The sequence below is a fragment of the Microcaecilia unicolor genome, chromosome 7, assembly GCF_901765095.1.
Source record: "Microcaecilia unicolor chromosome 7, aMicUni1.1, whole genome shotgun sequence".
Lineage (NCBI taxonomy): Eukaryota > Metazoa > Chordata > Amphibia > Gymnophiona > Siphonopidae > Microcaecilia > Microcaecilia unicolor.
This window is the reverse complement of record NC_044037.1, coordinates 26,396,962-26,410,902: the sequence shown is the minus strand read 5'-3', so window position 1 is coordinate 26,410,902 and position 13,941 is coordinate 26,396,962. Positions and strand designations below refer to the sequence as shown.

The 13,941-nt window shown below is 45.5% G+C and overlaps 1 protein-coding gene and 1 pseudogene across 2 annotated transcripts in view; both read left to right on the top strand.

Annotated features, from left to right (window-relative positions):
* GRIA3 (glutamate ionotropic receptor AMPA type subunit 3) overlaps positions 1-13,941 on the top strand; it is a 429,528-nt gene that overhangs the window by 366,765 nt on the left and 48,822 nt on the right. The gene's annotated exons all lie outside the window — the stretch shown is intronic.
* LOC115474036 lies at positions 6,578-7,274 on the top strand (annotated as a pseudogene).

Here is a 13,941-nt window from a genome sequence, read left to right as displayed (position 1 = left end):
ATTCCTGTTTGAGTATTGTTGATTTTTTTTTGTCCGTGCCATTTATAGAATCTAGCCTTAAATTTGTATGACTTTATATGTAAAAGAAAACCAAGCATGTCATTATCAGAAAACTGTGATGTTTTTGTATGCTTGTCTCTCTTCACACACACACACACACACCGTCCCCAACACACCTAGGAGAACATTCTAAGCCATTTTCGTACATCTGAACAACTTGAAAGTGCATTTTTTGAAAAGGACTCATTACTTTCTATTAATTGCATGATAATACATGGAAAAACTCTCAGAATGAAAGGAGTATTCTAACTTAAGAAGACTGTATGAATATTAAATTTACCTCCTACTTATCTAGGGAAATGCTGCAACCATATAATTAAGGAAAGGGAAAGATGAACTGTCAGCTATTACTAATTATGGCTATATTTCGGGGAAGCACCTGTAAAAGGTTGCCTGTTGCGTGTAATAAAAAGTGAAAGGTTCGTGAGAGGAGGCAAAATGGAATATAGTTAAGGTGGTTCTGTAGGTACTTCTATATCAGCTTATCACTAAATAGCAATTATTTTGGACTCGTTTGATAAGGATATGAGAGTACCCAATTGACTCTTAGGCTCTTGTTAAGCTGTACACCAATGAAAGGAATAAGGCCAAAATGGAAATATATTATTTATTATAGATATAAAAGTTACAAAACTCTGTATGCTACCAAAATATACTGATTATTACACCAATAGATATATGAAAATATATATACGAGTAATTATACTACTATATTCTTCTGAGAAAAGAGTACCAACAGCAGCAGAATTAGGCTACTAACCACAAGTCTTGGGACAACCAATCAGTTACAGCCAAAAACCATTGCTAACTAAAACCTGAGCCATAAGAAGGAAAGTCCTGAATCTCACCCTTGCGATCTGTAGGCCCCAGACTCCAGTTGATGTGAAGAATCGGCTTCTCTTCTAGGCTCCAGTAGAATACCTGCGAGCCAGGAATAGTCCAGGGCCCCTTCTCTGTGCAACTGGTTGCACAGTCTTTGTGAAAGCCACGGAGCTGCGGACAGGGCCACCAAGAGACACCGCCAGGCCTGGAGCAGAACTGGACCAACATGCACTGCCCTCCCCCCACTCATGCTATCGTGCCCACCCGCACCCTTACCATTCTGTCTCTGCCTCCAAGAGGGGGGGTGGGGGGCCAGGCCCAGTGCTGGCAAGCCTCTTCCTGCCTGCCTGCTCCTACAGTCTGTCCTCTCCTGCTCCTGTCTGTGCCAGGAGTCAGGACCTGAATGATTGCATTAATGCGATATCGCGCTAATGCAATCATCCGGGTCCTGGGCAGCTAGCATGAGCAGGAGACAACAGACTTCCGAGCAGGCAGGCAGGAAGAAGGTTGCTGGGCCTGGCCTCCCCCCCCCCTTGGAGGTCGGGCCCAGGGAATTTTGCCCTCCATGCCCCCCCCCCCCTTCGAAGGCCCTGGCTGCGGATGAACTTTACTTTGTGCAGTGCTCAGTACAGAGTTCAGTTCACAGATGTTTGGGGCCTGACATTGATATCCGGTGCTGATTATCACAGGCTGAATATAGGGGAGCAAAATTTCATCTCATAAAATTGTTTCAAGCTGAGATCAATATTTAGCAGTGTAATTCTCATACAACTTTAAACATGTGAGGGTTAATTTCTTAACAAGGTGTCTATGTGCAATGTCCAAAAAAGGTGCTTGTATGCCCCCAGATTCTATATATGGGTGCCCAAAATCAAGCGCTAGGTGGGCACCGATCCAAGATATGCCCCAATAATTGGGTGCACATTTTGTTATGCACTATTCTATGACAATGTGCACCAAAATCACAGAGTGGGCAACCCAAAAGGGGCAGGTGCCATGGGAGGTGCGTGGGCAGGTCAGGAGCATTCCTAAAATTTGTCCACAGTGTTCTACAATACCGGGGATGTGAATCACACCTGGTTTTAGCAGGTGTAAGTCTTGGCACACAAATTTGGCACTCAATGCTATTCTGTAATGGCTCTTGTTAAGCTGTACACCAATGGACCATGGATGTCCTTCTTTCAAACATTTTGTACGTCCTGAACTGCCCCCCCCCCCCCACACACACACACACAAACACACAGGGACGGCCAAATTTCAAGGGCGTGAAGTGGAGTGGAGGAGTGGCCTAGTGGTTAGAGCACTGGTCTTGCAATCCAGAAGTGACCAGTTCAAATCCCACTGCTGCTACTTGTGATCCAAAATCCAAATAAATAAAGGGGGTGTTGGAGGCATAGCAAAGGCATGGATGTTCTTCTCAAAGAAACATCCACATTTTGGACATCCTCAACTGCTGTTGCAATGACGGAGGCATAGCGAAGGACATCCTTCACCTATACTCTAAAAAAAAAAAAAAAAAGACATTCCTGACAAGCACTTGGACGTTTTCACCTGGACTTGTATTTTTCTAAGGTTGTAGATGGCAATTTATTTAACGTTGTAGACGGATATTATACACGCAGCTTGTCTGCATGTATGAAGCTGTCTTTGGCATGCGCAGAGCAGTCATGCATAATGCTTGGCTGCTCTGCACTGGCTTCCCCTCCTTAGGAAGGAAATCGTGTGCAAATGAGCTAACAGTGAGCAGCTCATTTGCATGCGATTTCCTTCATGCATGTCCGTTCCTTTCCGAATCGCTATGGGATCGGTAAGGGAAGGGCTTTTTCCGTTAAGTTAGTGCATCAGTTAGTCCACTGCAGTGCCTCCTAGAGTGCCCGGTTGCTGTCCTGGCATGTCAGGGAGACCAGTGCACTACGAATGCTGGCTCCTCCCATGACCAAATGAGTTGGATTTGGTTGTTTTTGAGATGGGCATCCTCGATTTCCATTATGGCCGAAAACCGGGGACGACCGTCTCTAAGGTCGACCATCTCAACATTGAGGTCAACCATCTCTAAGGTCGACCTAAATGTTGAGATTTGGGCGTCCCCAACCGTATTATCGAAACGAAAGATGGCAGTCCATCTTGTTTCGATAATACAGGTTTCCCCACCCCTTCGCAGGGACGTCCTGCGAGGACGCCCTGAGGAAAGCTTGGGTGCCCCATTCGATTATGCCCCTCTTTATCTTCTTTAAGTCACTTGATGTGGAGGCGCATTTTCAATATGATGCCTAAATCCTATTTTGGATGTTTTGCTGAAAACATCCAAACATCAAGAGGCAAACATGGCCATTTTCAAACCAGAAAAACGTCTATCTTTTTGTTTTGAAAATGTCCATTTGCTAGATGTTTTGTGCATAGTGTTTTTCTTTTCTGACCATTTTCAGGGGAAAAAAAACATCCAAGGGTATAATGCACAAAAATAAGCCAATGGGATGTATGGGGGGTGGGGGGACATCCCAACAGAGCAGTGGAGCACCCTAGGGGCACTGCAGTGGACCTCCCATAAAGGGAAAGGGAAATGAGACTTGATATACCGCCTTTCTGAGGTTTTTGCAACTACATTCAAAGTGATTTACATATATTCAGGTACTTATTTGGACCAGGGGCAATGGAGGGTTAAGTGACTTGCCCAGAGTCACAAGGACCTGCAGTGGGAATTTAACTCAGTTCCCCAGGATCAAAGTCCACTGCACTAACCACTAGGCTACTCCTCCACTCATTCCACCAATAAGAGTCAACCTCATCAGTGATGTCACAATGGCTTGATTGCCCGATACTTCATAACATAAGGGAAAGGGGGAAAGGGAAATGGGACTTGATATACTGCTTTTCTGAGGTTTTTGCAACTACATTCAAAGTGATTTACATATATTCAGGTACTTATTTTGTACCAGGGGCAATGGAGGGTTAAGTGACTTGCCCAGAGTCACAAGGAGCTGCAGTGGGAATTGAACTCAGTTCTCCAGGATCAAAGTCCACTGCACTAACCACTAGGCTACTCCTCCCAGGTACACATTTCACCATTTCCCCCTTATATTGTATGGTGAGCCCTCCAAAACCCACCAAAATCTACTGTACCCAACTGTACACCACTACAATAGCCCTTATGGCTGCAGGTGTCACCTATATGTGGGTACAGTAGGTGTTTGGTGGGTATTGGATGACTCACACTTTCTACCACAACTGTGACAGAGTGGATTATGGCCTCCACTGATAATTAACTTGCCCTCCTGTTTACAAAGTCCCACTAGTGGCTGCCGTGAGGCAGTGCCGGCAGGGCCCATTCAAGTGTTGGCATGAGCGCATGGCAGCCACCAGATTAAGGAGCCTTGGGAGTGTTATTGCAGCCAACACTGACAGGTCTTTTCTAGTTTGATGTTTTGCCTTATTTTATTAAATATTCATTTTCCAGAGTATGATTAGGTCTGGTTCTCATACAAAATGTAGAATCCATTCTCAGAGTCACAGTGAATACAGAAATGTCTCAAGGCCTATTAATGTCACTTCATATCTGCTCTTAAGTGCCATTAAAACATCTGGATTGGTTCATTAGCATATTAATGAGAAGAATCCCAGAGAACTTGAGAGGGTTGTGGACTAGCAAGATAATGTTAGTTGATGAATGCTGAGCTCTAGTGATATTTGTAATGTGGTAGCTTATTCAACTGCTCATGGGAATATAGCTACAGAATTGGCCAAATTTAAAGATCCCTTGGTCTTTGTAAATTGATTTTGCTAAAGTGGTGGGATATGTGGAGGGGCATAATCGAACGAAAACGTCTATCTCTATGGGCGTTTATCTCCAAGAACGGGTCCATGAAGGGGCGGACCGAACCGTATTTTCGAAAAAAAAATAGACGTCCATATTTTATTCGACAATTTGTGAGCTGGGCGTTTTTGTTTTTCAGCAATAATGGAAAATGAAAGCGCCCAGCTCAAAAACGAATAACTCCAAGACATTTATTCGTGGGAGGGGCCAGGATTCGTAGTGCACTGGTCCCCCTCACATGCCAGGACACCAACCGGGCACCCTAGGGGGCACTTGTACAAAAAAAAAAAAAAGGTAAAAGAGCTCCCAGGTGCATAGCACCCTTCCCTTGGGTGTTGAGCCCCCCAAATCCCCCTCAAAACCCACTGCCCACAAGTCTACACCATTACTATAGCCCTAAGGGGTGAAGGGGGGCACCTACATGTGGGTACAGTGGGTTTGGGGGGATGTTTGGAGGGCTCCCATTTACCAGCACAAGTGTAACAGGTGGGGGGGATGGGCCTGGGTCCATCTTCCTGAAGTCCACTGCACCCCGTAATAACTGCTCCAGTGACCTGCATACTGCTGCCAGGGAGGTGGGTATGACATTTGAGGGTGAAAATAAAAAGTTGTAAAACGACATATTTTGTGGTGGGAGGGGGTTTGTGACCACTGGGGGAGTCAGGGGAGGTCATCCCCGATTCCCTCCAGTGGTCATCTGGTCATTTAGGGCACTTTTTGGGGCCTTATTCGTGGAAAATCAGGGTCCAGGAAAAGTGCCCTAAATTCTTGCTAAAAACGCATATTTTTTTTCCATTATCGGCGAAAGGCGCCCATCTCTGATTAGCCGATAACCACACCCCAGTTCTGCCTTCACCACGCCTTCGACACGCCCCCATCAACTTTGTCCGCATCCGCTACGGAGTGCAGTTGAAAACGTCCAAATTCGGCTTTCAATTATACCGCTTTATTCGTTTTTGTGAGATAAACGTCTATCTCCCGATTTGGGTCACAATATAGGCGTTTTTCTATTTCGATTATAAGCAGGATAGTTGTTCCTTGGGGTATTAGAGAGCTGTTCCTTCACTAAGCGTCATTATGAGTGTGTTGTATGTTTTATTATTGTACATGCTGTGTTGAGTGTTTGTACAGGAATGCGGTATCGAAAACTTTTTAAATGAATAAATAGACCTTATCTCATGCTATGTAAACTGTAATGTCAAATCAGAGAGATCAGCAGGTAATGTTATTTTAGCACACGTCCCATTTTATACGAGACCTAGTTTACTAATCACCGGGGTTAACAGTAAAAGTAAGACAAAATTGAACTTTTTAACTTTTTCTGTTCATTAGAAGACCTTAGTAAATAAAAATTCAGTTCTGTCAACTTTTAACATGGGCTGACTGAGTAACATTAACTGCATTGTTGCTCAAATCCCAGGTACATTTTATTTCCTATTTATAAAAAGTCTACTACATTGCAAACTGATATTGTGCTTATTAGATGACTGTATTATTAAAGAGGAAAGACTTCAGAATCTGGGTCTCAGCTGATCATGCTACTTGCCACACAGCTGACCACAATGCTCGGCGTGACTTTTATTCTTAGTTCACGCTGGCGAGAATCCTCATTAGCCAAAACCTCTACCAAACTATAAACATACTTTATTACAGAAGTACTTAGCTGTGGATAGTGCTGGATTTATTGCTCATGTCCGTGCCCGATGGCGAGCTCCCGCTTCGCTCTTAGCTTCAAGGAGCCGGACTGCGCATCCCTTCACAGCACCTTCCTTTACCACCAGCTTACTCAGTTGAGACCGAGATTCTGAAGTCTTTCCACTTTAATAATACAGTCATCTGGCAGCTTTGGGGCCTACCAAAGGGTCCCATGAGCCTCTGCGCTTCCTCTTTTGCAGCCAGCGCCGGAAGATGGGTATCTCGCGGGATAACTGGCACAAGCGCCGAAAGACCGGAGGTAAAAGGAAGCCCTACCACAAGAAGAGGAAGTATGAGCTGGGGAGGCCCGCTGCCAACACCAAGATTGGTCCCCGCTGCATTCACACGGTTAGAGTTCGAGGTGGCAACAAGAAATATCGAGCTTTACGGTTGGATGCTGGGAACTTCTCTTGGGGCTCTGAGTGTTGCACCCGTAAGACCAGAATTATTGATGTGGTTTATAATGCGTCAAACAATGAGCTGGTGAGAACCAAGACATTGGTGAAGAACTGCATTGTTCAGATCGACAGCACCCCTTACAGACAGTGGTATGAGGCCCACTATGCCTTGCCTCTTGGACGCAAAAATGGAGCTAAGCTGACTCCTGAAGAAGAAGAAATCCTGAATAAGAAGAGATCCAAGAAGATTCAGAAGAAATATGACGAGAGAAAAAAGACAGCCAAAATCAGCTCCCTCCTGGAGGAGCAGTTCCAACAGGGGAAGCTACTTGCCTGCATAGCCTCCAGACCTGGACAGTGTGGACGTGCAGACGGCTATGTCTTGGAAGGAAAAGAGTTGGAATTTTACCAGAGGAAGATCAAAGCTAAAAAAGGCAAATAAACTGAAAACTCCAACTCTCCCGACAAATAAAACACAAATACTTGGTTAAAAAAAAAAAATAATAATAATACAGTCATCTAATAAGCACAATATCAGTTTGCAATGTAGTAGATGTTGTATAGTAGTATAGAAAAAGAGCAAACGCCTTAAAATACTATTTATAAAAAGAAAAAAAAAAATCCAAACATATGAAAAACAATTGGGTACAGCTTTGTAAAATAAGACACAAGAAAGTAAAAACAAGCCCTTGTTGAAAACCAAACTTAAGGAAAATTTGGGTTTTTAAAGAAAAAGACACTTCTCAACATTGCTTTTAATCAAAAGAACTTATACCAAGGTTTATTATTTATTTATTGCATTTGTATCCCACATTTTCCCACCTGGCTTACAATACATCATGGATAATGAGAATAATTATGAAGTAGACATTTGGTATTACAGAAGGGTCTTGGGCAACACGATAATGGTAGAACATGAAGTAATATAACAATAAAAAATATAGTTAATCAGACCTCCCTATATTTTTCCAAAAGGGAGGTCTAATTAACCTTGGTTGGAGTGACTTTGTTCCCATTCCCTTTTCTTTTACTTACACTTTCTTTGTTGCACCTTTCCGTATTCAATTCATAGTAACATAGTAGATGACGGCAGAAAAAGACCTGCACGGTCCATCCAGTCTGCCCAACAAGATAAACTCATATGTGCTACTTTTTGTATATACCTTACCTTGATTTGTACCTGTCCTTTTCAGGGCACAGACCGTATAAGTCTGCCCAGCACTATCCCCGCCTCCCAACCACCAGCCCCGCCTCCCACCACCAGCTCTGGCACAGACCGTATAAGTCTGCCCAGCACTATCCCCACCTCCCAACCACCAGCCCCGCCTCCCACCACCGGTTCTGGCACAGACCGTATAAGTCTGCCCAGCACTATCCCCGCCTCCCAACCACCAGCCCCGCCTCCCACCACCAGCTCTGGCACAGACCGTATAAGTCTGCCCAGCACTATCCCCACCTCCCAACCACCAGCCCCGCCTCCCACCACCGGTTCTGGCACAGACCGTATAAGTCTGCCCAGCACTATCCCCGCCTCCCAACCACCAGCCCCGCCTCCCACCACCGGTTCTGGCACAGACCGTATCAGTCTGCCCAGCACTATCCCCGCCTCCCAACCACCAGCCCCGCCTCCCACCACCGGCTCTGGCACAGACCGTATAAGTCTGCCCAGCACTATCCCCGCCTCCAAACCACCAGTCCCGCCTCCCACCACCGGCTCTGGCACAGACCGTATAAGTCTGCCCAGCACCATCTCCGTCTCCCGCCACCGGCTTTGCCACCCAATCTCGTCTAAGCTCTATTATTAAGGCATTTCGTCTAAGCATATTCGTCTAAGCTCTATTCTTAAGGCATTTACTAGGTTTACTATAGTCTGTAATATTTCTCCTTACAAGAACTTTGTAATTCTATTTACTATGTAAGCCACATTGAACCTGCTAAGTGTGGGAAAGCGTGGGGTACAAATGTAATAAATAATAATAATAATAATAATATAGCAATTCTTAATTGTTAACTCCATCCCTTCCCCTCCCCCATGTGCTCAGTATACATTTCTTCCATAGCTTCTCTTATCAGTGGTAAAAAGTGTTTAGAAAAATGCTACACAGGTTACACAGGGCCCCTTTTACCAAGCTGCGGCAAAAGGGGGCTGGCGCTAGCTCGGGTTTTACACACACACCGAGGCCCCCTTTTACCACAGCTGGTAAAAGGGACGGTCTCGCTTTCCTGCGGGAAATGGCCGGGCGGCAAGTAAAGCGCTTGCCGTGCGGCCATTTCTGGGGGGGGAGCCCTTACTGCTACCAACTGAGGTGGCGGTAAGGGCTCCCACGCTAACCCGGTAGTAACCGGGCAGCGCACGGCACTGACCGATTACTACCAGGTATAGTCCGGCGCTACAAAAATAAATATATTTTTGTAGCGCCAGAAATGACGGCGCGGTAGGGGTGGGAAGTACCGCCGGGCTGCTACTTCCATTATAGCGAGTGCTAAGCTCAACGCCACTTAGTTAAAGGAGCCCATAAACTGTTCCCCCACACACACACACAGGAGAGATGATGAAGAGGGTGCGAGGAAAAGGGTACTTTCTATCAGATTTGGTGGAAGTATACTTAGAGTCAGTTTGGAGACAGATAAAGCATCTTATAGCTCTGTTGCTCGCGATCATCTATGACCTGTCTCTTAAATAGTCCAGCGCCCAGCCTTAGGGTAAGGAAAAACTAGTGTCTCAACTAACACTGGTTGTGGCTTGGATGCAACTGGAGTGTACGCTAGAATTGACTTTTAACTATGGCACGGCACATTTGATAGTGTTGAAACATCAAAATTTACTGAAATTTGACAAGGTTTGGTCTTCATTCACTAAGGGCCCCTTTTACCACAGCGGATAAAAGGGAAGTCTCTCTTTCCTGCAGGAAATGGCCATGCGGCAAGTAAAGCACTTGCAGTGTGGCCATTTCAGGAGGAGCCCTTACCGCCACCCGTTGAGGTGGCGGTAAGGGCTCCCACGCTATCCCAGTGGTAGCCAGCAGCACGTGGCACTGCCCGATTACCACCAGGTACATTCCGGCACTACAAAAATTTTTTTTTGTAGCACCAGATATGATGACGTGCTAGGGGTGGGAAGTACGACCGGGCTGCTGAGGTAGCAGGGCGGTACTTCCTGTTTAGCAAGCGGTAGGCCTGTGTTGGGCTTACCGCTGCTTAGTAAAAGGGGCCCTAAATGGCTTAACAACAAAGATGTGTCCACACTCTGGATTAGAGGGGTTGTAGCTTTGGGGAGGGGGGATAATGTTGAGCATGGGTTGGGGAGGGTGGAGGGCATGAAAATGGACAAAACCAATTGTGTGATAATGGACAAAACCAATGTGCGCTTAAAATGAACTCTGTTAAAGGTCCAGTTGATTGATGTAAATATTATATGAAGGAAGGGGTGGGGAAAATTGAACAAAATGTAACTGTGAACTCATGAAGTGAGATGAAGCACTGAAGAAAAAACAGTGGATCATACTTGGGGGGGGGGGGTTGTTTACTAAAGCTTAGCTTATCTGCAACAGGGCCCGTAGGAATAAAATGGGCCCTGCTGTAGATAACTCGAGCTAAGCTTTAGTAAACAGGGGGGTTTGTTATAAGCTTGCATAATAAATTTTAGAAAGCATTTTAAAAAAAATCACCATATAAGGTGAAGCTATAATTGTTCTAATCTAAACAAACAAACAAAAAAAAAGATGAGGCTTTATTATAAATACTAGTAAAAAAGCTCCGTTTCTGATGCAAATGAAACGGGGGCTAGCAAGGTTTTCTTCAGAGTGTGCATGTGGGAGTGTGTGTGTCCCTGCCCTCTGCCCTCTCTCTCTCTCCCTCCCCCTCGCCCCTCCGAGTCCAGTCCTTCAGTGTTAAGTTTCCTGCTGTACTGTGTTTGTGTTACAGAGAGAGTGAGGGCGTCTCTGTCCCCTCCCCCCTCTGAGTCCTTCACTGTTACAGAGAGAGGGATTTCGTGCTGTGCTGTTTTCCTTCACTCATGGGGAAACCGGATATCTCTGGCGCTTCACACTTCCGGCTGGAGGCTTCAGAACGTTGGTGGTGCCTTTTATATATAGAGAAGATACTCCATTGTCAGACTGGATCCTAAGCTTCTAATAGCACCACTAGAAGTGTAAAATCATAGCACTAAGGGACGCTGTGGAACATAATGTTGCCCTTGTAAGAAAAATGTTGGATTACGTGGAGGAGCATAATCGAACGAGGCGCCCAAGTTTTCCTGAGGGCGTCCTCACAGGACGTCCCGTAAAGGGGCAGGGAAACCCGTATTATCGAAACAAGATGGGCGGCCATCTTTCGTTTCGATAATATGGTCGGGGACGCCCAAATCTCAACATTTAGGTTGACCATAGAGATGGTCGTCCCCGATTTTCGGCGATAATGGAAACCGAGGACGGCCATCTCAGAAACGACCAAATCCAAGCCATTTGGTTGTGGGAGGAGCCAACATTCATAGTGCACTGGTCCCCCTGACATGCCAGGACACCAACCGGGCACCCTAGGGAGCACTGCAGTGGACTTCAGAAAAAGCTCCCAGGTGCATAGCTCCCTTACCTTGTGTGCTGAGCCCCCCAACCCCCCCCCCCAAAAAAAAACCTACTCCCCACAACTGTGCACCACTACCATAGCCCTTAGGAATGAAGGGGGGCACCTAGATGTGGGTACAGTGAGTTTGTGGTGGGTTTTGGAGGGCTCACATTTACCACCACAAGTTTTAACAGGTAGGGGGGATGGGCCTGGGACCGCCTGCCTGAAATGCACTGCAGTACCCACTAAAACTGCTCCAGGGACCTGCATACTGCTGTCATGAAGCTGGGTATGATATTTGAGGCTGGCATAGAGGCTGGAAAAAATATTTTAAATTTTGTTTTAGGGTGGGAGGGGGTTAGTGACCACTGGGGGAGTAGAGGGAGGTCATCCCCGATTCCCTCCGGTGGTCATCTGGTCATTTAGGGCACATTTTTGTGGCTTGGTCGTAAAAAAAAAAAAAAAGACCAAGTAAAGTCGACTAAGTGTTCGTCAGGGGCGCCCTTCTTTTTTCCATTATCGGCCGAGGAGGCCCATGTGTTAAGCACGCCTCAGTCCCGCCTTCGCTATGCTTCCGACACGCCCTCGTGAACTTTGCTCATCCCCGCGACGGAAAGCAGTTAAGGACACCCAAAATCGGCTTTCAATTATGCCGATTTGGGCGACCCTGGGAGGAGGACGCCCATCTCCTGATTTGTGTCGAAAGATGGGCGCCCTTCTCTTTCAAAAATAAGCCTGATAGTGAAGTGATGGTATTCGCCAGCAAACGTCATGTTGCCCTGTGATATGATCTAGAGAGTGAAACAGTTCTGCAGCTGCAATACGAAGACAAAAGGAATGCTGATTAGGTGTTAACCTAGAGAAGAATGATATCAGAAAGCAGTAGAGCCATTTTTAATGAAGGTAGAAAAGGAAATAGGGTATTCCAATGGGACGCAGGCTTTATTCCTATGATGGCACAACTTCAGGATGTGCATGAGGAGCCAGAGACTGTCCTTCACAACAGTTAAGGTCAATGAGGCTTATGGATGTCTGAGTCTTAATGAGAATAATGGGCACTGTGCTGTGTTTTTAAATTAGTGCAGGTCGACACAACCCTCTCCTTATTCTGTAGACTATTTTGCTTTGTGCATCTAGCAATCGAACATCTATCTAGTGTCCTCAGGAAAGTGATGAACAATATACATTTATTGAATTCTGAAACAGAAGTGTCCAACCTCAGTCTCCAAGGGCCTCATCCCAGTCAAGTTTTCAGGATTTCCCTGATGAATATGCATGAGATTTATTTACATATACTGCCTCCACTGTATTACTACTACTACTACTTATCATTTCTGTAGCGCTACCGGACGTACGCAGCGCTTCACACTTGAACATGGAGAGACAGTCCCTGCTCGATAGAGCTTACAATCTAATTATGACAGACAGACAGGACAAGTAAAGGATAAGGGTTAGGACAGACAGGACATATCAGGGATAGGGGACAGTTGAAGGGTTAGGTTTAGGTTTAGCAGTTAAAAGCAGCATCGAAGAGGTGGGTTTTTAGCTTAGATCTGAAGACGGCCAGAGATGAGGCTTGGCGTATGTAAATATGTATGTAAATAGATCTCATGCATGTTCATTGGGGAAATCCTGACAACTTAACTGGGCTAGGGCCAAGGTTCTACACCCCTGGTATAGAGAGAGAGAGGGGAAAAAACATTTTCAGTTGGATAACATATCTCTATAAGGTTAAGGCCCTCATTTTAACACAGGAGTTCTCACCCCAATACTCAGACACACCAAGCCAGTCGAGTTTTCAAGATGTCCACAATGAATATGCATGAGAGATTTGCATGCACTGTCTCCATTATATGTAAATCCACTTCATGCAAATTCATTGTGGGTATCCTGAAAGCCCCTACTGACTGGGTTTGTACCAAGAACAGGGGTGAGAACCTCTGTTTTAGATCATCTACGCATGTAAATAGCCATCATTACATGTGCAGGTTTGCTACGCATGCAAATAGCTATTTTAGAAAGCTGCTGTGTACATGTGGAGATCCAGATCCATGTAACTCAGACTGGGGAGTGGGGGGAGTGTTGTGGGTGATTTGTCTGGGCTGAACACATACAGACAAGAATTCTCCATGTCAGTCTTTACACCCGCCCTGAGGCATGTATAAGCATAGTGTGCATGGGCAGGTACACGCAGACTGTAAGACCCCCCCCCCCCCCCCAAAGGTAAGAGAAAACAGGCAATCTTTTTAAATCAAAGTTCAGTATTGCCTGGTATCAATAATACTATCTTTTAAGATACATAATTTTACATCTTCTCTACAGCACTGGATATGCGGTAATCTTAGAATGCATGAACTGAATATATTCATACTTTACAAATTAAAATTGATATGGTAAGTTATTCAGTTGTTCAAATATAAGCCACTGAGTACGATCCCAGTTGGTATTATGACAGTAGATAAGAATCATAGGTTCTGACCCCCCAAGGTGGACCCTACCATCAGGTACCAAGGTTGATCATCAGTGGTAGCTAGCTCTGCATCTAGACCACCATTAGTACCATCCAGAGAGTTTGAGGGCAGCCAGTACAAA